The sequence below is a fragment of the Saccopteryx leptura genome, chromosome 5 (genome assembly GCF_036850995.1).
Source record: "Saccopteryx leptura isolate mSacLep1 chromosome 5, mSacLep1_pri_phased_curated, whole genome shotgun sequence".
NCBI lineage: Eukaryota > Metazoa > Chordata > Mammalia > Chiroptera > Emballonuridae > Saccopteryx > Saccopteryx leptura.
The window spans coordinates 140,504,282-140,524,505 of NC_089507.1; the positions used below are offsets into that span (position 1 = coordinate 140,504,282).

The following is a 20,224-nucleotide window of genomic DNA, read 5'->3' on the forward strand; positions in this document are numbered from 1 at the left end:
TACAACCAGAGTACAACGGATTGCCTTTTTTTCCCCCCTCCTTTAATGAGAGCCCTTAATACTCCAAAATGATGACAGCCCTCCCCCACCCTCCCCCACTCATCTGCCACTCAATTTCTGGGGTGGCAAGACCTTTCATATCAGAAATGTATGCTGTCACACAATTAAGACTCTATCATACAATTACCTCCAATTGTTTGCTAAACTCACTTGATCCTGGGGACACCACAGGAACTGCCCCCCTCTTGGAGCCTTTGCCAACTCTCCTCCTGCTCCAGTCAGGCCACCTGGCCCAGTGGCCTTCTCACAAAGACATTCCCAGAGAGTCTTGGTTGGTAACACCCACTTTGGTTCAACCTAATCGAACTCCTTTCTTGCTGCCAATGTAGATTCTGGCATTGATCCCTTGCTCAGTTGTGTTCCTGAGTTTCTTATGCCCATTCCACTTGACTGAGTGAGCAGGTCCAGCTCCTGTTTGTTCCTGTCTGTCCTTCTGTCACTTGGAGACATTGCCTCCTCCCTGCTTGTAGTTTTGCCTTTTTCATGTCGGTCCCCTCCTGTGGCTCTGGCCTGTTGCTCTCCTGACACTCCTTGGACTGCATGCCCTGTTGATAGCCTACATTCTAACTGACTTGAGAACTGTTTATACCAGCTCAGGGAAGAGGCAGCTACTTTCCTCATCTATCCTGGGTGAACACACTCTCAGATGTCTAAGGTACTTTCTTTCGGTTAAGAAGGATGTCTGCTGCATTCACCCTGAGGCAGGTGGCTAGGAAAGTGAAATATACATCATTCACAAAGACAAAGAGAATGAGAAAATAAGCAAAGGAATACATTGCAGGGAGTACAAAGGAGTGGGGGAAGGCTTAGTTAGGGTAGGATCCCTAAACATAGCCTATGCTGGAGAAGACAAAAGCTGGTTTTTACAGCCAGAAACTTAACTCATCTACTATGCTCATTTGATCAACAACTGAGTGGTCATCCCAGGCCAGGTGTCTTCTTAGGTGCGACGATGAAGCAGACAACAGAGCAGGCTGCATTCATGGAGCTTGTGTTCTTTAATAAGGTGACCAATCATCCTTCTTTAGGGAAGACAGTCCTTCTTTTGTAAGTTCTGTCCTCCCTGGAAAAGTGTCCTCCTACATGTCCTCCTTTTTGATATTGGAAGACTAATCTGTCAATGTCCGTATTAGATCAATGCAGAGTTGATCCATCGTGTGATGTGACGTGTTTGTATCTAAATGAGTACTTTTTCTTCATAATTATTATTAAAAATGAATAAGCACGTAAGCATTACAATATAAAATATTACAAATGTTTTTATTATGCACTTATCATATTATTGTATTATTGTTGCAATGAATAAAATGTTTCTTTTATTTACGATATTGTTTTCATTTTATTTTTGTCCTTTTCATTGTAAAAAAAGTTGGTCATCTTATCTTTAATACATACGATGTAAAGTAAAAAAGAACCAGTTTACAACCTCTTTATACCAATGTCTTGAGGAAAAACACTCTATTCAATCTGTTTTGAAAAACAAGGAAAAAAATTTGGGCTCCTATTTTACAGAGGACGAGGGTGAGATCGGGTTTTCAAAAGGTCAATCTAGTAGCCCAAAGTAAGCACAACATGATCACTGTGTTCTTGGCCCGCATGGCTACCTTACCTGCTTCTAGAAAAGAATGGAAGATGGATGAGAATGAATGGTACAGACTGCCCGGGACAAACCAGAGTGCTCCCCAGGACCACGCGCCCACGAGGCCTGGAGAACGTTCTGGACGACGACAGGCCCGCGTGAGCACCTGCGGGCGGTGACATCACCCGCGGCGCGCGGGGGCGGGGCCTCCGTCACGTGTTCTCGGAGCTCCAGCGCCAGCCGAGGCTGCAGCGCAAGCTCTGGGTGAGCGCCTCTGTGGCCGCCCGGGGAGGGGTTGGGGGGGCGCTGTCGTGTTGCTGCCCCCACTCCCGCCAGCTCCACCCGCTGCAGCTCGCGCGGCTCGCACCAGGGCCCAGGGTGGCGGCGGGAGGAAAGATGCCCAAGCCCGAGTCCCAGAAGGCCGGGATCCTGCGTTGCCGGCGTCAGGGTGAGTAGCGCGCGGAGCGGCCGGACTGCGGAGTCTGACCCCGCCCGGCCACCGTCGCCCCCTCGGCGCCCCCCAGGCGAGCCTCTGCGGCAGCGCGCCCCGTGGCCCGCAGGGGACCCCCAGGCTGCAGGCTGCAACCCTCTCTGCAGAGTCCTACCCGCTGCGGCTGCAGCATCTGCAAACGCGGGCCTGGCTCTGGCGGCAGGAGTGCTCACCCAGGAGACGCCGGAGACCGCGGCGCCAGCCCCTTGCGGCTTCCGGTGGGGCTGGAGCTCTGCGCTCGGCGGCGGGGGGTGCGGGCGGCGCACTCCGGGCAGGGGCTCGTCCGGAGCCCCGGGGACATGGCGGAGCATGGCAGACAGAAACCCAAGAGACCCGCATATCGGCCCCCTCCTTCCCAGCCCCTGTTTTCCACGCTCTTTGGGCAGCATTTGCATTTCCTTCAAAACACAAAACATTTTAAAAAACAGCTGCTTGGGGCCAATCAGGATTTTGACCCTGTCTACCTACAGCTAGCCTTTGGTTTGAGGAACCGCTTATGTTTTCCTCTTTCGTGTCTGTTCCAATATTCCTGGTGGAAGGCACTGGGTTGTTTGTCTTTGCAATTTCCCACATTCTTTTTTTTTTTTAATTGATTGATTTTTAGAGTGAGGGGAAGGAGACACACACACACACACACACACACACACACACACAGAAACAGAAATGTGGGTCTGTTTCTGCATGTGCCCTGACCAGGGATCGAACTGACCTCTGCAGCTAGGAAGGACGCTCTAACCTACGAGCTGTTGGGCCAGGGCGAGTTTGGCGCCTTGCGGTTGAAAATAACAATATCACAGCCCTGGTCGTTTGGCACAGCGGTAGAGCATCGGCCCGGAGTGTGGATGTCCCGGGTTCGATTCCCGGTCAGGGCACAGGAGAAGCGACCATCTGCTTCTCCACCCCTCCCCCTCTTGCTTTTTTCTCTCTCTCTCTCTCTGTATCTCTTCTGCAGCCATGGCTCGAATGGTTCAGCACCTCAGCCCTAAGCGCTGAGGATGGCTCCCTTCACTAAGGTGCTAAAAATAACCTGGTTGCAGCATGGCTTCAGGTGGGCAGAGCATGGGCCTGAGAAGGGAATGGATTCCATTCGGGTGCATGCAGGAGATTGTCTTTCTCCCTTCCTCTCACTTGGAAAAAGAAGGTAATAAAAAGAGAGAAAAGAAAATAATATCAGCTCCCCCCAGCCCTCTGCCCAGTTCCCATAGACATCGCCCTTTGAGGGGTGTGAATTTGCTCACACCGTGCCATGCTTGGTCTAATATTGTCCCCGAAAACTTGGCATCTCTATTCCATTTCCAAATACAAAACAGAAGTGATTCTGGGGACAGACTTGTGTGATCCTGTGCGCCTGCGAACACGGAGGCGCTGCTCTCCTCCCGCAGGTCCCGGTATATCCGACTATTCTTTTTCCTCCTCGGCTATATTCTTCCTTCTTGTCTAGAAACCCCGGGTGTGGAGGTCGTGCTGTGTTCCCACAGAGCTCCTCCAGGTGGACGTTGCCACGGTACTGCCTAGGTTCTGGACATCTCTTGGGGGTTTCTGTGCGATTCCTTGCAACTTGGGTTTTGTGCCCTTTAAAAAAAATTTTTTTTAACTTCAAAAAAAAAAAACCGGGTGAAATACATGTAACGTGAAGTAGATTATTTTAACCGCTTTAAGTGCATTTTACAGGATTGTCATCATCCCTGTTGTCTTTGTCCACGTTTTACATTCCCTCCCTGCCCCCCCCCCATGGAGCTATGACTCCCCGTTTACCCATCCCCCTTCCGTGGTGAATCTGCCTGTTGTGGATCCTTCACAGAAGTGGAATCATGCAATATTTGCAAACCCTTTTGTAGCTGACTTATTTGCTTCATGAGTGGTCAAGGTCCACCCATGTTGTCACATCCATGAGGCTTCATGCCTTATTCCAGCTGAATAACATTCTTGCACATCAGTGTCACCATTTGTTTATGGATGGACATGGGTTGTCTCCACCCTTTTGGCTACTATGAATAACGCTGCTGTTAATATGCGTCATCTGTGTGGTTGAGTCTCTGTTCTTTGGGGTAGGAATGACGGTCATACGGGTAAAATGATGATTAACTTTTTGAGGAACTACCCAACTCTTCCCATTTTAAAACTGCTTTCTTAAAGCTTCTCATGCCTCACAAATTGAATCTGATGACCGCTTCCTCCCTCCTTAACTCCCTCAGCTTGACCTCTCTAAGTCTTTTGTGACCTGGCGTTGCTGGCCGTGACACCCTCCTGAGGTTCTCTGGCTTAGTGATCGCACAGGAGAGGTTCAGTACTTGCTCCCTAATCCACTTTTGTGCTCTTCATTACTTAAACCCTCCTCTGCTGATACGTCCATATAGCTTAGACTGTAATTTGGATGTTTATTTTTTTTTCTTTTCTTTCTTTATTTATTTATTTTTTTCCATTTTTCTGAAGCTGGAAACAGGGAGAGACAGTCAGACAGACTCCCGCATGCGCCCGACCAGGATCCACCCGGCACGCCCACCATGGGGCAACGCTCTGCCCACCAGGGGGCGATGCTCTGCCCATCCTGGGCGTTGCCATATTGCGACCAGAGCCACTCCAGCTCCTGGGGCAGAGGCCAAGGAGCCATCCCCAGCACCCGGGCCATCCTTGCTCCACTGGAGCCTTGGCTGCGGGAGGGGAAGAGAGAGACAGAGAGGAAGGCGCGGCGGAGGGGTGGAGAAGCAAATGGGCGCTTCTCCTGTGTGCCCTGGCCGGGAATCGAACCCGGGTCCTCCGCACGCTAGGCCGACGCTCTACCGCTGAGCCAACCGGCCAGGGCTGGATGTTTATTTTTGACTTCTAAGGCTTAGATGCACCTTTCAAGCAGTGGGCACCTCCTTGTCTGTGTTCTCTTGAATGCAACATGTCCGAACAAAATTAATCTGTTAATCCCCCTAGACCTGTGCTCTGCGTGCTCCCTGTCCCTCCTAACGAATTGAAAGTGGTTGTTTTTATTCTTTCTCCCTTAGGGTCCTCTGTTCAATCTAGTTGACAAGTGCAGACAGTTTTGCCTCAGATCTTCCCTTCCATTGACTTCATAGCTCTAAGTCAAGCTGTGTTTGCCTCCTAACTGGGAGAAAAGCAGAGAGGGGGAGAGAGATGGAGAAAGAGAAACATCAATGTGTTACTGTCTGTGCCCTGACCAGGAATCGAACCAGCCACCTTTGCTTATCAGGACAATGCTCCAGCCAACCAAGCTATCTGGCCAGGACTAATAATTTTAATTTTTTAAAAAGACACAGTAAACACGAGACGTATGAGGCTGCCGCTGGAGTAACATGGTATACTGATTTACAACAAATTTAAGTAGAGGAGGGCACTCTAAAATAAGGATTAAAAGTATAGTAAACACTTAAACCAGTGACAGTCATTCTCAAGCTGACTTCTTAGTAAAATGCATCTAAGATTCTTTCATATCTTGTGAGGCTTGATCCTTCCTTCCTTCCTCCACTTCCTCCCATTTTTTTCTTTTTACAAAATAATATTTGATTGTATGGTTGAATCACATTTTGTTCATTCACCTTTTGAGAACCACCCTGATTGCTTCCACATCTTGGCAATTATGAGTCAAGTTGCTATAACTATTTGTGTGCACTTTTTTTCTGTGAGTTTTGGTAGTTTTAAGGAATTGATGTTTCATCTTAAGTTAATCACATTTGTAGGCATAGAGCTACTTGTTGTAGTTCTTTATTATCCTTTTAATTTCCATGTGAACAGTAGTGATGTTCCGACCTTCATTTCTGACCATAGTAATTTGTGTCTTCTCCTCCTTTTGGTGGGGAGGGGAGGATGAATGGGTAGCCTGCCTAGAGATTTATCAATTTTATTGATGTTTTTAAAGAACCAGCTTTTGGTTTCATTGATTTCTCTATTTTTTCCTGGTTTCAGTTTTACTGGTTTCTGTCTTATTTTTATTACATTTTCTTCTGATAGCCTTCAGCATAATTTGGTCTTTTTTCTCTAGTTTCCTAAGATGGAAGCTTAGCTTATGAGTTCAGATCTTTCTTTTTTTCTAATATATGCATTTAATGCTATACATTTCCCTCTAAGTTCTGCTTTTACTGCATCTCGCAAATTCTGATGTTACCTTTTCAGTTCAAAATATTTTAAAATTTCTCTTCAGACTTGACAGATATCTGAGAGGCCTTTAAAATGTTTTGTTATTGATTTCTAGTTTAATTTCATTGTGTCTAAGAGCATATTTGGCATGCTTGCTAATCTTCTTTGTCTGTTAAAGTATGTTTTATGGCCTAGAATATAGTCTACACTGGTGAATGTGGGCTAGAGAAGAATCTGTACTGAGCTGTTGTGCTGGTGGTGAAGCAAGAGGGAATGTTAGAGTTCTGTAATCTTCCGATTAAGTCTTAGCCTATGTCCTCTACAAGGGTTCTCCAGTGGGGTAGCCTTTTCCCCTCTGCAGCCTACTCCGTTCCATAGCTGCAGAGTCCCAGTCTTCCTGTAAGCCTCGATTATCTTTTTACCCTTAGATTTGACTTGAAGGCTGGAAGGGTCTAGAGTGGGAGGAATCTCCTTTCCCACCCGTTTTTATAGAAGATACTCTGGGCTTGTCTCACGATTCCTCTCTCCTTCCCCTGCCAGATTCACCAGAGGATCTTTCTGGGATCTTTACCTTCACCTTGAGGACCTGGTGGGGTTCCTGGAGGTAAAGCCCACAGAAGTGAGCCTGCCCCCTAAGACTGCATTCCTGGAGTTTGTTTTCTCCTGCCAGCCAGTTCACGCCTGGCCTCTGGCACCCATTTACGGCTCCAGCAGCTGTGGTCCCAGGTGAGCAGATCTCAGCTGTGTGTCTCCAGGTTTTGGGTGGCAGTTTGCCCTCTACTGTCAGTTGTTTGAAGGGTCCAAAGGTGTCATTAATTTTTAGTTTGTCTATATATTTCTTGTTTTGAGAATGGGAGTGGGCATCTAAGCAGAAGTCACCCCATTTTTTAAATTTTTTTATTTTTTACAGAGACAGAGAGTGAGTCAGAGAGAGTGATAGACAGGGACAGATAGACAGGAACGGAGAGAGAGATGAGAAGCATCAATCATTAGTTTTTCGTTGCACGTTGCAACATCTTAGTTGTTCATTGATTGTTTTCTCATACGTGCCTGGACCGCGGGCCTTCAGCAGACCGAGTAACCCCTTGCTGGAGCCAGCAACCTTGGGTTCAAGCTGGTGACCTTTTCCTCAAACCAGATGAGCCCGCACTCAAGCTGGCGACCTCGGGGTCTCGAACCCCGGTCCTCTGCATCCCAGTCTGACGCTCTATCCACTGTGCCATCGCCTGGTCAGACCATTTTTTTATTTTAATTTTTTAAAATTTATTTTTCAATTTAGTTGACATATATACATTATGATGTTAGTTTCAGGTATACAACCTAGCGATTAGACATTTATATACCTTGTGAAGTACAGACAGAAAAAATGGGTTCTATGGAAAGTAACCACACATGGTAACCTGGTGATAAATTTGTACCTAGACAGGACTTGGGTAGTCGTGCCCCAGGAATATAAGGTCTTCAGTAAAGGGTTTATCTTTTTTGCCTTAAGCAATCCCTGACCATTGGTTCTGTGCATCTTGATTAACATACCTTTGCAATGCCTCTTTCAAACCTTAAGAGCACAGGGCAATCTGATCATAAATTTCTACTGGACAGGTCAGGATGCATAGTCATGCTCCAGGAATACAAGGGAATATAACATCTTCAGTACAGGGTTTATCTTTTTGCTTTAAGCAATCCCTGACCATTGGTTCTGTGCTTCTAGGTTAACATACCTTTGAAAGGCCTCTTGTCGGACCTGTCCTTCTAATGCATGAACCACCCTTAGAGAGCAAACAACCTTAGCTATCCCTGCCTTACTTTCTCCCACCTTCCTGTAATAGTCCTTGTTCCCTCCTTAATTTCAGATGTATAAAAGAAACTGCAAAATGGTTCATCTTTGGGGCATTTGAGATCTTGCCTGCTAGCGGATGGTGTCAGTTTGGCTCAAATAAACTCTCATAAAAATTCTCTACAGGTTTGGAAGTCTCATGTCCACAGAAGTGATCCCCCTGACAAATCCAGTACCCATCTGACACCGTACATAATGACTACTGTGTTATTAACTACATTCCCTATGCTGTACTTTACATCTGCATGACTGTTGTTATAACTAGCCATTTATACTTAATCCTTTTATCTTTTCCATTGATATCCCCGCCCCCTCTCACCTAGAGACCATCAGTTCCCTGTAACTATGAGTTTGTTTGTGTTTTTTTTGTTCATTTATTGTTTTTTTAGATTCTACAAATAAGTGAAACAATAGGGTAAATTTGTCTTTCTCTGTCTGACTTATTTCACTGAGCAAAATTCCCTCTAAGTCTATATCCACGTTGTTGCACATGGCAAAATTTCATGCTTTTTAATGGCTGAGTAATGTTCCATTTTATGTGTGTACATCTTCTTTATCTGTTTGGACACTTAGATTGCTTCCATATCTTGGCTATTGTAAGTAATGCTATAATGAACATAGGGGTATGTTGGTCAAATAAGTTTGTAAATATGATATATAGGTTTGCTGCTCGCTTATTGTTTGCATTGGTTGTGGGGGATAGGCTGTAAGCAGGCAGGGTCGTTATACCCTAAGGCTTAGTTTTAAGACTAAGCCTTTCGCCTGACCTGGTGGTGGCGCAGTAGATAGAGCGTCAGACTGGGATGCGGAAGGACCCAGGTTCGAGACCCCGAGGTTGCCAGCTTGAGTGCGGGCTCATCTGGTTTGAGCGAGGCTCACCAGCTTGGACCCAAAGTCGCTGGCTCCAGCAAGGGGTTGTTCAGTCTGCTGAAGGCCCACGGTCAAGGCACATATGAGAAAGCAATCAATGAACAACTAAGGTGTTGCAACGCGCAATGAAAAACTAATGATTGATGCTTCTCATCTCTCTCCGTTTCTGTCTGTCTGTCCCTATCTATCCCTCTCTCTGACTCACTCTCTGTCTCTGTAAAAAATAAATAAATAAAATTAAAAAAAAAAAAAAAAAAAAAAAGACTAAGCCTTTCCCACTCTAAGTGACTTTGTATCAGGGACTTCCTTGTTTGTATATTGGATTAAAGGTTTTGATTTCTACATTATAAAATGGGGCAGATTCTTTCTCGGTTCCTGAGATTAGCATTAGAGGGGAAAGCAGAGAGGAGAGCAGAGAAAGGCCGCATGGAGGAGAGGAGAAGCAGCCAAGATGTTGGAGTGCTGAAGGAGAAGCTAGTTTGTGCAGAGTTTGTGCAGGGAAAAGGAGATGGGGAACAGAGGTGAATAAGGCTGGTGAGGTAGAAACCCTTGATTCTAGGAAACTCGGATAAGTCAGTGGCTTTGGGAGCCCTGAATGGAAAGGGAAGTGTTTTCCCACTGTGTGTATTTCTTGCCCGCTGGGTGCAAGCTAGGATTAAAAGGTAATGGCCCACCAGTTCTTGGCTCCGTTGTTTCATTACTGTCTGTCCGAATCAAATGCAAACCTGCATGGGCCAGGCGGTTGTGATGGTGGCTCTGGCTACTGGCTTTACAGGGTACATTTATCTTTCCAAATTAGTGTTTTGATTTCTTAGGATAAATACCCAGAAGTGGGGCCCTGGCTGGTTGGCTCAGTGGTAGAGCGTCGGCCTGGCGTGCAGAAGTCCCGCATTCGATTCCCGGCCAGGGCACACAGGAGAAGCGCCCATCTGCTTCTCCACCCCTCCCCCTCTCCTTCCTCTCTGTCTCTCTCTTCCCCTCCCGCAGCCAAGGCTCCATTGGAGCAAAGATGGCCCGGGCGCTGGGGATGGCTCCTTGGCCTCTGCCCCAGGTGCTAGAGTGGCTCTGGCCGCAGCAGAGCGATGCCCCGGAGGGGCAGAGCATCGCCCCCTGGTGGGCAGAGCGTCGCCCCCTGGTGGGCGTGCCGGGCGCATGCGGGAGTCTGTCTAACTGTCTCTCCCCGTTTCCAGCTTCAGAAGAATACCAAAAAAAAAAAAAAAAAAAAAAAAAAAACCCCAGAAGTGGGATTGCTAGGTTGTAGAGTAATTCATTTTTAATTTTGTCAACATAAGAACCTCCAAACCTGTAGAAAATTTTTATAATAACTTGAGTCAAACAGAGATGCAAAGATTTTTGGAAGCAAGATCTCGGCAGAGAAACAGGCTTTCAGGAAATAACTTTGTACCTTCTTTTATGCCCTTGGAATTAAGGAGGGATGTAAAGATGATTACCATGAAGGTAGGAGGAAGCAAGGTGAAAACTGGGTTATAGGGTCATTAAGAGTGTGTTCTCTTGAGGGTGATCACCCTTTAGATATACTTGGGGTTTAAGGTCCTTTTTTTGGGCAGGAGGAGAACAAGAGATAATAGTTTTCATAATTTGGGGGTGGTAAGTGGTTCTGTACTACTCCTTTTATGCCCCTCTGTCAGGAGTTGCAGTCTGGAAGCTGTCTGATCAACAAAGGCTTTCAAAATTCTGTTAGGTGGGGGGTCATGCCCTGCCACTTCCTACCGTTTGTATGCTTCCTCTCTTATTTATCTTCTTGGTGTCAGACTCCATTTGGTTTTATGACCCCTATGTTGACATCCCATGGGCTATTTTGTTGGGACTGAGATAAAGATAGACGTAATTAGGGCATTTCCTTGAGCAGACACACGGAATCAGAAATGAATTATTACAATATGACACCAGTTTAGATGGAGGCCTAGGTAAACACGGTATTCAGATTTTCCCACAACCACATCAAAATTACAATGGAACAGAGCAACCATCATTCAGAACCACCTGAAATCTAGCTGAATGGAAGTTCTACAACTAGGGATTGACAGAGGAAGCCACATCAAGACCGGTAGGAGGGGCGGAGACATGGAACGGGCTGGTCCTGCACCCGTGTGTGTGGCAGTTTAAAATCAGGGGGCATATCTCGGCGGGGAAGGCTCTCCTTGTGGAACAAGGGGTCCCAGCCCCACACCTGGTCCCCCAGCCCAGGGCTCCAGGGCCAGGAAGAGAAGTCCCCATGTCTTCTGGCTGTAAAACCCAGCGGGGATGGTAGCTGGATGAGATAGAGAGCTGGGGCGGTCCCTGCCAGCTCCTCTGAAAGGGCCTGTCTATGGACTCATTCGGAGTCGCTCACTTGGAGCACCGGGGCAGCAGCTGGAAAGGCAGCAGAGACGTACCAGGAGGAACTGGGTTGTTTTGTGTCAGGTCAAGGGCTGGGGGAGGGGCAGCTTTCTGTCAGATTCAAGTGCTGGCAGAGGCCATTGTTCCTTTTCTGAGACCCTCACCCCCAGAGCCAGAATGCAGGTGCCCTGAGTTTCCATCAGCCTGGCTATTTGCCCTGCCCAGCTACGTCACTCTGAGGTCCTGCCCCACCCAACTTGTGGGCCCACCCAAGCATTTTCTAGAGCAGGGGTTCCCAAACTTTTTACACAGGGGCCATTCACTGTCCTTCAGACCGTTGGAGGGCCGGACTATAAAAAAAACTATGAACAAATCTCTATGCACACTGCACATATCTTATTTTATTTATTTATTTTTTTTCCGAAGCTGGAAATGGGGAGGCAGTCAGACAGACTCCGCATGCACCCGACCGGGATCCACCTGGCATGCCCACCAGGGGGTGATGCTCTGCCCATCTGGGGCGTCGCTCTGCCGCAACCAGAGCCATTCTAGCGCCTGAGGCAGAAGCCACAGAGCCATCCTCAGCGCCCGGGCCAACTTTGCTCCAATGGAGCCTTGGCTGCAGGAGGGGAAGAGAGAGACAGAGAGGAAGGAGAGGGGGAGGGGTGGAGAAGTAGATGGGTGCTTCTCCTGTGTGCTCTGGCCGGGAATCGAACCCAGGACTCCTGCACGCCAGGCCGACACTCTAACAGTGAGCCAACCGGCCAGGGCCTGCACATATCTTATTTTAAAGTAAAAAAAAAAAGGGAACAAATACAATATTTAAAATAAAGAACAAGTAAATTTAAATCAACAAACTGACCAGTATTTCAATGGGAACTATGCTCCTCTCACTGACCACCAATGAAAGAGGTGCCCCTTCCGGAAGTGCGGCGGGGGCCGGATAAATGGCCTCAGAGGGCCGCATGCGGCCCATGGGCCGTAGTTTGGGGACCCCTGTTCTAGAGTCTTTTTGATTAGAAATGGCTTCTCTTGCCTCATGCTTTGGATTTTCCTAAAATCTCTCAGACAAGCAGCATCTGGCCTCTGTGTACCATGTGCCTCTTGCTAAGTGGCCCCAGGACTGGCATTAGTGGCAACTGGTCTTGGTTCCTAGATTGGCCTCTCTTGGTCACCTCCAACCTCAGCGTAAGTAGCAGCCATCTGTACATCATTTTTTAACTCATGCCTGATGCACCTCCAAGAGGCCCCAGAGCCAGGGCACCTGGTGGACCCCTTCAGAGCATGCCAGAGTAAAACCCTACCACCTCCATGAGTGACACGCTCAAGGGGTGGACTCAGTGAACACCAAAGCCCCACAGAAGCAAGTCCTGCTTCTAGAGTTGACTCCTCCACTGTAGTCACAACTAGTTGTCTCAGCCAGCTGACCTAAGGGTCAGTACCTCCTAGTGATGCCAACAGCAATCAGGGCTCGCCTACAGCAGGACAGTGCTCACAGCCCACATAGGGGCAATCCTGAAGTGCTCAGCTTGGGTGACCAGGGAGATTGTGCCATTGGGCCCTATAAGACACCTACTACATGAGGCCACTCAAACCTGGAAGACATAGCAGCGGGGCCCTATAAGACACCTACTACATGAGGCCACTCAAACCTAGAAGACATAGCAGCCATACCAAACACAGGGAGACAGCCAAAATGCAGACACAAAGAAACATGTCCCAAATGAAAGAACAGGAGAAATCTCCAGAAAGACAACTAAATGAAACAGAGGCAAGCAAACTAAGAGATACAGTGTTCAAAACAGTGGTTGCTAGGATGCTGAAGGAACTTAGGATATAGAAGCCATTTAAAAAACAAACAAACAGTCAAACAGTCAATGGTGAAGGATATACTAACTGAAATGAATAATTTATAGGAAATCAACAGCAGAGTAGATTAAGCTGAGAATCAAACCAGTGATTTGGAATATAAAGAAGCCAAAAACCTCAAATTGGAACAGCAAAAAGAAAAAAGAATCCAAAAAAATGAAGATACTGTAAGGAGTCTCTGGGATAACTTCAAGTGTACCAACATTTGCACCATGGAGATACCAGAAGGAGAAGAGAGAGTGCAAGAAATTGAAAACCAATTTGAAAAACAATGACGGAAAACTTCCCTAACCTGGTGAAGGAAATAGACACACAGGTCCAGGAAGTCCAGAGAGTCCCAAACAAGTTGAACCCAAAGAGGGTTCATAACACTGTCAGCTGATTTCTCAACAGAAGCTTTGTAGGCCAGAAGGGAGTGGCAAGAAATATTCAAAGTGATGAAAACCAAGGACCCACAATCAAGATGAGCCTGCCCAGTGAAGTTTTCATTTAGAATCCAAGTACATATACAGAGCTTCCCAGACAAGAAAAAGCTAATGGAGTTCATCATCCTCAAACCAGTATTAAATGAAATGTTAAAGGGTGTTCTTTTTAAATGAAGAAGAAAAATAAAGGTCAAGAAAATGGCAGTAGGTGCATAGCTATCGAACAATTGAATCGAAAACAAAATAAATGAACAAGCAGAGCAGAAAGGTGAAGGGATAAGAAGTGCAAATTAGAACAGTCACAGGGGTGTAAAGAACAGCATGGGGAATGTAGTCAATAATATTGTAATAACCATTATGGTGTCAGATGGGTATAAACTCATCAGGACGATCACTTAGTAAGTTATATAATGTTTGATCACTGGTTATACACCTGACACTAACATAATATGGTATATCAATTGTAATTGAAAAATAAAAAATGATTAAAAAAATAAAATATGACAGATCCCAATAAAACAGGTTAAATATGTATAGTAGACTGTATGGTTAGATCTTCAATGTAATGATCTCATGAAGTGAATGTTTCTTGTGCAGACCCTTGTGCAGCTACAGTCACTTTCTCCTTGTCTTCCACTGGTCTTAAACTGCAGAGAGCTCTGCTTTCTGCTTGGGCATTCGGTCAGATCAGATAAGTTATTAAAGTTATTACAGTGGTCAGCCGCTTCCTGCCCATATTCACTGACCAAGCAGATGTCCCAAGTTTGGTTATTTTAGGTGGTTTGTCATGTTATGTTATCTATCCTTTTAATTTCCTTGTTAGCAGTTGATTAATTTTGGTTCTTTCATCAGTATCACCATGTGGCTTTCCTCTGCGTTTGAGATATAAAATAGAGATACTACATAGGTTGTGTTCTCAGATTTTCTTAGAGGGGATTCATACATATCAGATGGATGTCAGAATTATTTCCAGGGAGCATATGATGTCTGGAATTGGCTCTGAACCTTTCCTCATTCAGTAATCTCTTATTTGTAATTATGAAATATGTTGTTGGCAGTGTTTTCTGCTTGTCTTACAGGGTAGATAAGGAATGAGCAAGAATAGTGTGTATTTTTGTGTTGTCATCACCTGGTAATTTCACAGAGGTATTTAGGAAGGGCACTTTTGTAAATCAGTATTTATACTCACATGACTGTAGCTGAGTTAAAATTCGGATGTGTCTCTCCTATGGCAAAAGCTAATCAATGCTTGCCATTTGAAAATTTGGAATAGAGAATACACTGATGAGAACATATCTGGAAACTACTGAAAGGTAAACACTTAACATTTAAAGATAGATATTTCAAACGTCATTAAATATTATGGGAATTATTTTGTATTAAAGGAGAACGAAAGCTATCCTGTTTGGGTAAACAGAACTGTCCCATTGTCTCGTTAGTCTTGTAGTAAAAAATACGGGCACTAAAGAGGTATGCGAATTTCAAACTGGATAATGGTTCATAGAAGTAAAACGGTTCTTCAGATTGTGCTTCCACAATATTTGTTCAGTGTTCAGATTTTATTCTTAAATTTTTGACAAATTACTGGAATTAAAACACTCCTCTCTAAGGACGTGCTAACGTCCTTAATATACTTAACCTGTCCCAATTTGTTCTTACATTCTCAAGTTAGGAAGGTTTTTCCTAAGAAATCTTTTACCTTGATTATTAAAGAAAACACACATGCTTTGTAGAAAATGGTTTGAAGTGGCCCTGGCTGGTTGGCTCAGTGGTAGAGCATCGGCCTGGCGTGCGGGAGTCCTGGATTCGATTCCCGGCCAGGGCACACAGGAGAAGCGCCCATCTGCTTCTCCACCCCTCCCCCTCTCCTTCCTCTCTCTCTCTTCCCCTCCCGCAGCCAAGGCTCCATTGGAGCAAAGTTGGCCCAGGCGCTGAGGATGGCTCTGTGGCTTCTGCCTCAGGCGCTTTAGAATGGCTCTGGTTGTGACAGAGCGATGCCCCAGATGGGCAGAGCGTCGCCCCCTGGTGGGCATGCCGGGTGGATCCCGGTCGGGCGCATGCGGGAGTCTGTCTGACTGCCTCCCCATTTCCAGCTTCAGAAAAATACAAAAAAAAAAAAGAAAATGGTTTGAAGTAATTAGAAAATTATCCGTAATGCCACTAACCTGTCTTTATAGTATATTTATTTTTCGTTAAGTGCCGATAGCAGTAGAACGCTTTGTAGTGAGTATAGAGAGATTAAAAATAAGTAGTAGACTTTACAGCAAAACATTAATAGTGGTGAGATTTCAGGTGGTGTTTAGTTTTTAATTTTTGCTCATAGGTATTTTCTGAGGACTTTTTTAGCATGATAGCAGCTGACAACACCAACCCGAAGCACCCTGCATGGGGTTGGCCAGCAGGGTGCCCGACTGTGTCCTCAGTATCAGCCTTTCCTTTAGGATTATTCAGTGGTTTTCAGAAGAAAAGTATTGGGTTGTTCAGTGTACTTAATAGGCTACGACTGGAGGATTAATGTCATGATTTATAGCAACATGTAGAGTGACACTGTGTCACAGGAATTGGCTTAGTGAACTTGACATGATTTTTTTTTTCTTTGTATTTTTCTGAAGTTGGAAATGAGGAGGCAGTCAGACTCCTGCATGCACCTGACCGGGATCCACCCGGCATGCCCACCAGGGGGTGATGCTCTGCCCATCTGGGGCGTCGCTCTGTTGCAACCAGAGCCATTCTAGAGCCTGAGGCAGAGGCCATAGAGCCATCCTCAGTGCCCGGGCCAACTTTGCTCCAGTGGAGCCTTGGCTGCGGGAGGGGAAGAGAGAGACAGAGAGGAAGAAGAGGGGGAGGGGTGGAGAAGCAGATGGGCACTTCTCCTGTGTGCCCTGACCGGGAATCGAACCCAGGACTCCGGCACGCCAGGCCAATGCTCTACTGCTGAGCCAACCGGCCAGGGCTGAACTTGACATGATTTAACTGCTTTATGGATCATGATTTAGTAACTGGTGTGTGCTGTGTCTGTGTTAATAGAAGCTGACTGTGAAAAGCACCTCACAGTGGGTCTTAGGACCGACTATCATGTTGTTGAGACATACCCCTCACTCTAATCTGCTAATGATGCTGGGGTTTAAATTGTTGGGATCTCATGAGATTTTAGACTTCTGTGACCCAAATAGGGTGCCGCACGCATTTTGATAGAATAGCAGTAGGTGCTCACAGTGGCAGTGGTAAGTTGGGTTGTGAGGTGTGCCTGTACTATAGGCGAATTATTCACTAGGATGTTTCCTAGTCCATGTGTCTGGCCAGGGTTCTTCTGTCCTTGGCTGTGCCTCTCCACAGTCAGAGTGTTTGCAGGTCTTCTTGCAGCCACCACACTCATCTGTCCGGGTCACTCTGTCAGGTAACAGAACTCCCACAGTGATTCAGCCACACCGGGACCCCTGAGCTACCGGTCCATCTGTATTGTTTCATCATGCTGCATCTTCCACATCCTTCTGTTTCTCCTCGCCTGGCTTAGCCAGGGCCCCATCCATCTGACCAGCACCTTGCGTGCACCTCTCCGCATTTTGTGCTTCCCAGCCAAACCCTGACTCAGCTCGGGGACCCCTGCCCCTGAGCCACCACTGGACTGCAACTGAAGAAAAATGTAACAGCTGTCCTTTCTTTATTTCACTGAGTGTTTTTGCAAAGCTGGTCAGTGTTTTAGTCGTTTACCTTTTGAAAAAAAAAAATTACAGTGATCTCTAACTGCTGAAACTTTGGCTTAATTCTTCAAGTTTATGATTGAAAGAATCTGTTCACTAGTTGTTTGGTATATTAACTAACCTTTACGTGTTTGCTTTGACCATTCTTTTTACAGACTCTCAGCCTTGGCTGTTGAAGCGTAGGTAATTGCCTATAGAAGGGATAGCAAACAGTAGGAAACAAAAAGACCCTTTACTGTGTAGATGCTGGATTCATTATCTGTTCCCATCAATTAGATTAAAAATTCAGCTTTTGGTTTTTGTTTGGAGGTTTTAATTCTTAGGCAGTTGAGAACCTGTTGTTCTATTGAAATACAGGCATCTGACTGCTCTGCACTTCATTTTTTGGATCTTAACTTCTTGACCTGTATAAAAACTGAGTGTCTTCATTGCATTTGAAGACTATTCTTGTTAATTATATAAAAAGAAAGGATAATGTTTTATGAACTTCTCTTGTTTTTCTAGGTCCCTTAATTGAGCATGAGTCAACAACCCAAAATATGTCCTCTAAAGAATTGCATAATACAGCTTGAGGAAAATAACCTGCTGGTGTTGTTGGGAGTTAATGGTTTAATACATTTTCCAGTGCAGGAAACAAGGACTATGACACCGATACATTTTTCCAGTTCAGGAAACAAGGACTGTGACACTGAGCACGTGTGGCGTGGACGAGTCGTGGGGCTCTGGGAAGGGCCAGCACAGAGAGGGCCAGACCCTGCGGCTGAGGTTGTGAGGAAAAAGGACCTCTCCTTTCTGCCTGTAGGTGCTGGCTGCAGAGAGGACGCCTGAGGCCAGGCTGTGGACAGAAAGGAAAAGAATCTCTGTGTTCATCACAGAGACCTTTTTGGATGAAATTGGGCAGGGGGAGCCTGTTGTTTTCTTGTACCTTTTCTAATCATAAATTGAGCTGTTGTGCTACCTAGTTTTCTACTGTTGTTGAAATGAGGTAGTCATGAACTTCATGCCTTGCTTTCAGATTAAGTAGGATAGTAATATGTTTACCTAGAAATTCCCAGCATTTTTGCAAGCATATTGATAACTTTATTACAATGATATTTTTCCTCGTTAATTTCAACAAGTATTTCTGAAGTGCTTGCTGTGTGGCAGGTCTTACTGTAAGCTCAAGGGTTACTGCAGGAAACAGAACAGACACAAGTTCTGGCTCAAGTGAAGCTTTCATGCTAGCAGGAGGGAGACAGACAGCGAATAATAAATGGAACGAGTAAGCAATCAGGTGGCAGGTTGCACGGAGGAGGGAAGGTCACAAGTACCAGTGTCGGAGGGTCAAGTGGCAGTTTCAAGTGAGGCCGTCCAGACCGCACCGTACTGCGAAGGGGAGATTTGGGCAAAGATTTCGCAGAAGGGAAGGTAGCCAAGACAGAATAATTCTGGGCAGAGGGAAGAACCCATGCATCCTTCCTGAAAGGGGGGGTGAGGAGGGGTGATGGACCATATTTAGTGACTCAGCTGGAGGCCTCTGTCTGGGACAAAGTGAGAAAGGAGGGACGTCGTGGGAGGTGTGGTCAGGGAGGCAGTGTGAGATTACATAGGAGCCTGTAGGTCACTGTAAGGGACAGATGGTCACGTGTATGTGCATGTTAAATTTAAGATATAGTAAAAAGGAGGGAGAAGTATTCAGTTAAGACAGACGGTACTGTTTACTTGGAATACAGTTGATGAGAAAGAGGCTGAGAAGATTTGGTCATTTTTCTACTGTTGTCTGGCCGGTATGTGGCTGAGTGGGGTTAGTGTAAGGTCGGTGGATAATGGGGGATGGTCACGTGGGGAACTCAGACCCGTGAACTTTGGCTAGGACCGCCCACAGCCAAGGGCACCAAAAGAAGTTTTGCAGGAACCCTTTGGAAAAAAGCGACCGTCTGCCAGCCAATGAGATTTCACCACATCATATTAGCTCGACTTCCCTAGAGGGACCCCTTTAAATATCTCCCACGCGGTTTAATCCTTGCAACTTCCCTGGCCTCCATCTTTCCTTGGGGCCGGGGAACCTCGCTGGGCGGGATGCGCACTCTGTACTCAATAAAGCCGTTTATTATTTCGCACTTTGTGGCTCCGAGCCCTCTTCCTTCCTTCTCAGCGGAGAAAAATACCTTACAGTTAGAATTTACCCTGGTCTTTTCAATGTACCATTGATGCCCAAATCTGCCTGTGCTTCAGAACTAACCAGGTTTACCAGAGCTACCGATTCCTAACCTTACCTCTGCAAATTCTGCTGTAGCATATTTGGCGCAGAGCCCCGGGAGTTCTGAATGGTGATGAAATCAGGGTAGGGGCAGGGTTACTTAAATAGAATGTGGGTGAAAGTTAATAGGAGGAATATGAATGAAGACTTCTAAAGCTAGGGGTTTTGAAGGGCTCTGGACATCGCCCAACATGCCGGTGGATTTGGGGTAAAGAAAAAGATGTGCATTGAATGTCAAGAGCCGCTTGATGAAATAGCCCTTAATTACCGTTCTCTGCCGCCTTCTGTGATTATAAAGACAGCTGGCTCTCCCCTCCCTGTCCATTCTGCATGGCTCCCTTCTGGGTTAAGGAGGCCAGGGTGGTGGTGGGAAGGCCTGGAGCTGTTTGTGGAAAACCATCTAAATAGAAATCTCATACAGTTGAAGAAGGGATTGGCTCTTTAGACACAGAGTTCCTTATTGGAACCAGCACAGCCTGTGGAGTTAGTCTTGAATTTCAGGACTGCACGGCCTTTTCAGGAAGGAGTGCCTGTAGTTTTGATGTTCTTTGTTTGCTCAAGTGAGTATTTCAGGAAGTGACATTGTCTGTTTTTAGTGAAAACCTAACGTTTCACACTTAGATCTCTACTCTGTATTCTTTATATTTACTGTTGCAAAGTGGCAGGTTTTCAACTTTTGTCTTATTTGCCTGGATGGCTCCATTCACCTTGCTTAGAGAACATTTTCTTCTACC

General features: G+C 46.0%; 1 protein-coding gene across 4 annotated transcripts in view; it reads left to right on the forward strand.

Moving 5' to 3' along the window:
* The first annotated feature begins 1,861 nt into the window (after positions 1–1,861).
* The window catches only part of GALNT11 (polypeptide N-acetylgalactosaminyltransferase 11), a 51,451-nt gene continuing 33,088 nt past the window's right edge, over positions 1,862–20,224 (forward strand). The window contains exons 1-2 of one of the 4 annotated variants that reach the window (XM_066385364.1): positions 1,862–2,087; positions 6,753–6,938. The gene's annotated coding sequence lies outside the window, so the exon portion shown is untranslated. Of the gene's footprint in view, positions 2,088–2,197; positions 2,348–6,752; positions 6,939–14,795; positions 14,864–20,224 lie in introns of those variants that run through there. The other 3 variants (XM_066385366.1, XM_066385367.1, XM_066385369.1) reach the window with 3 other exon arrangements.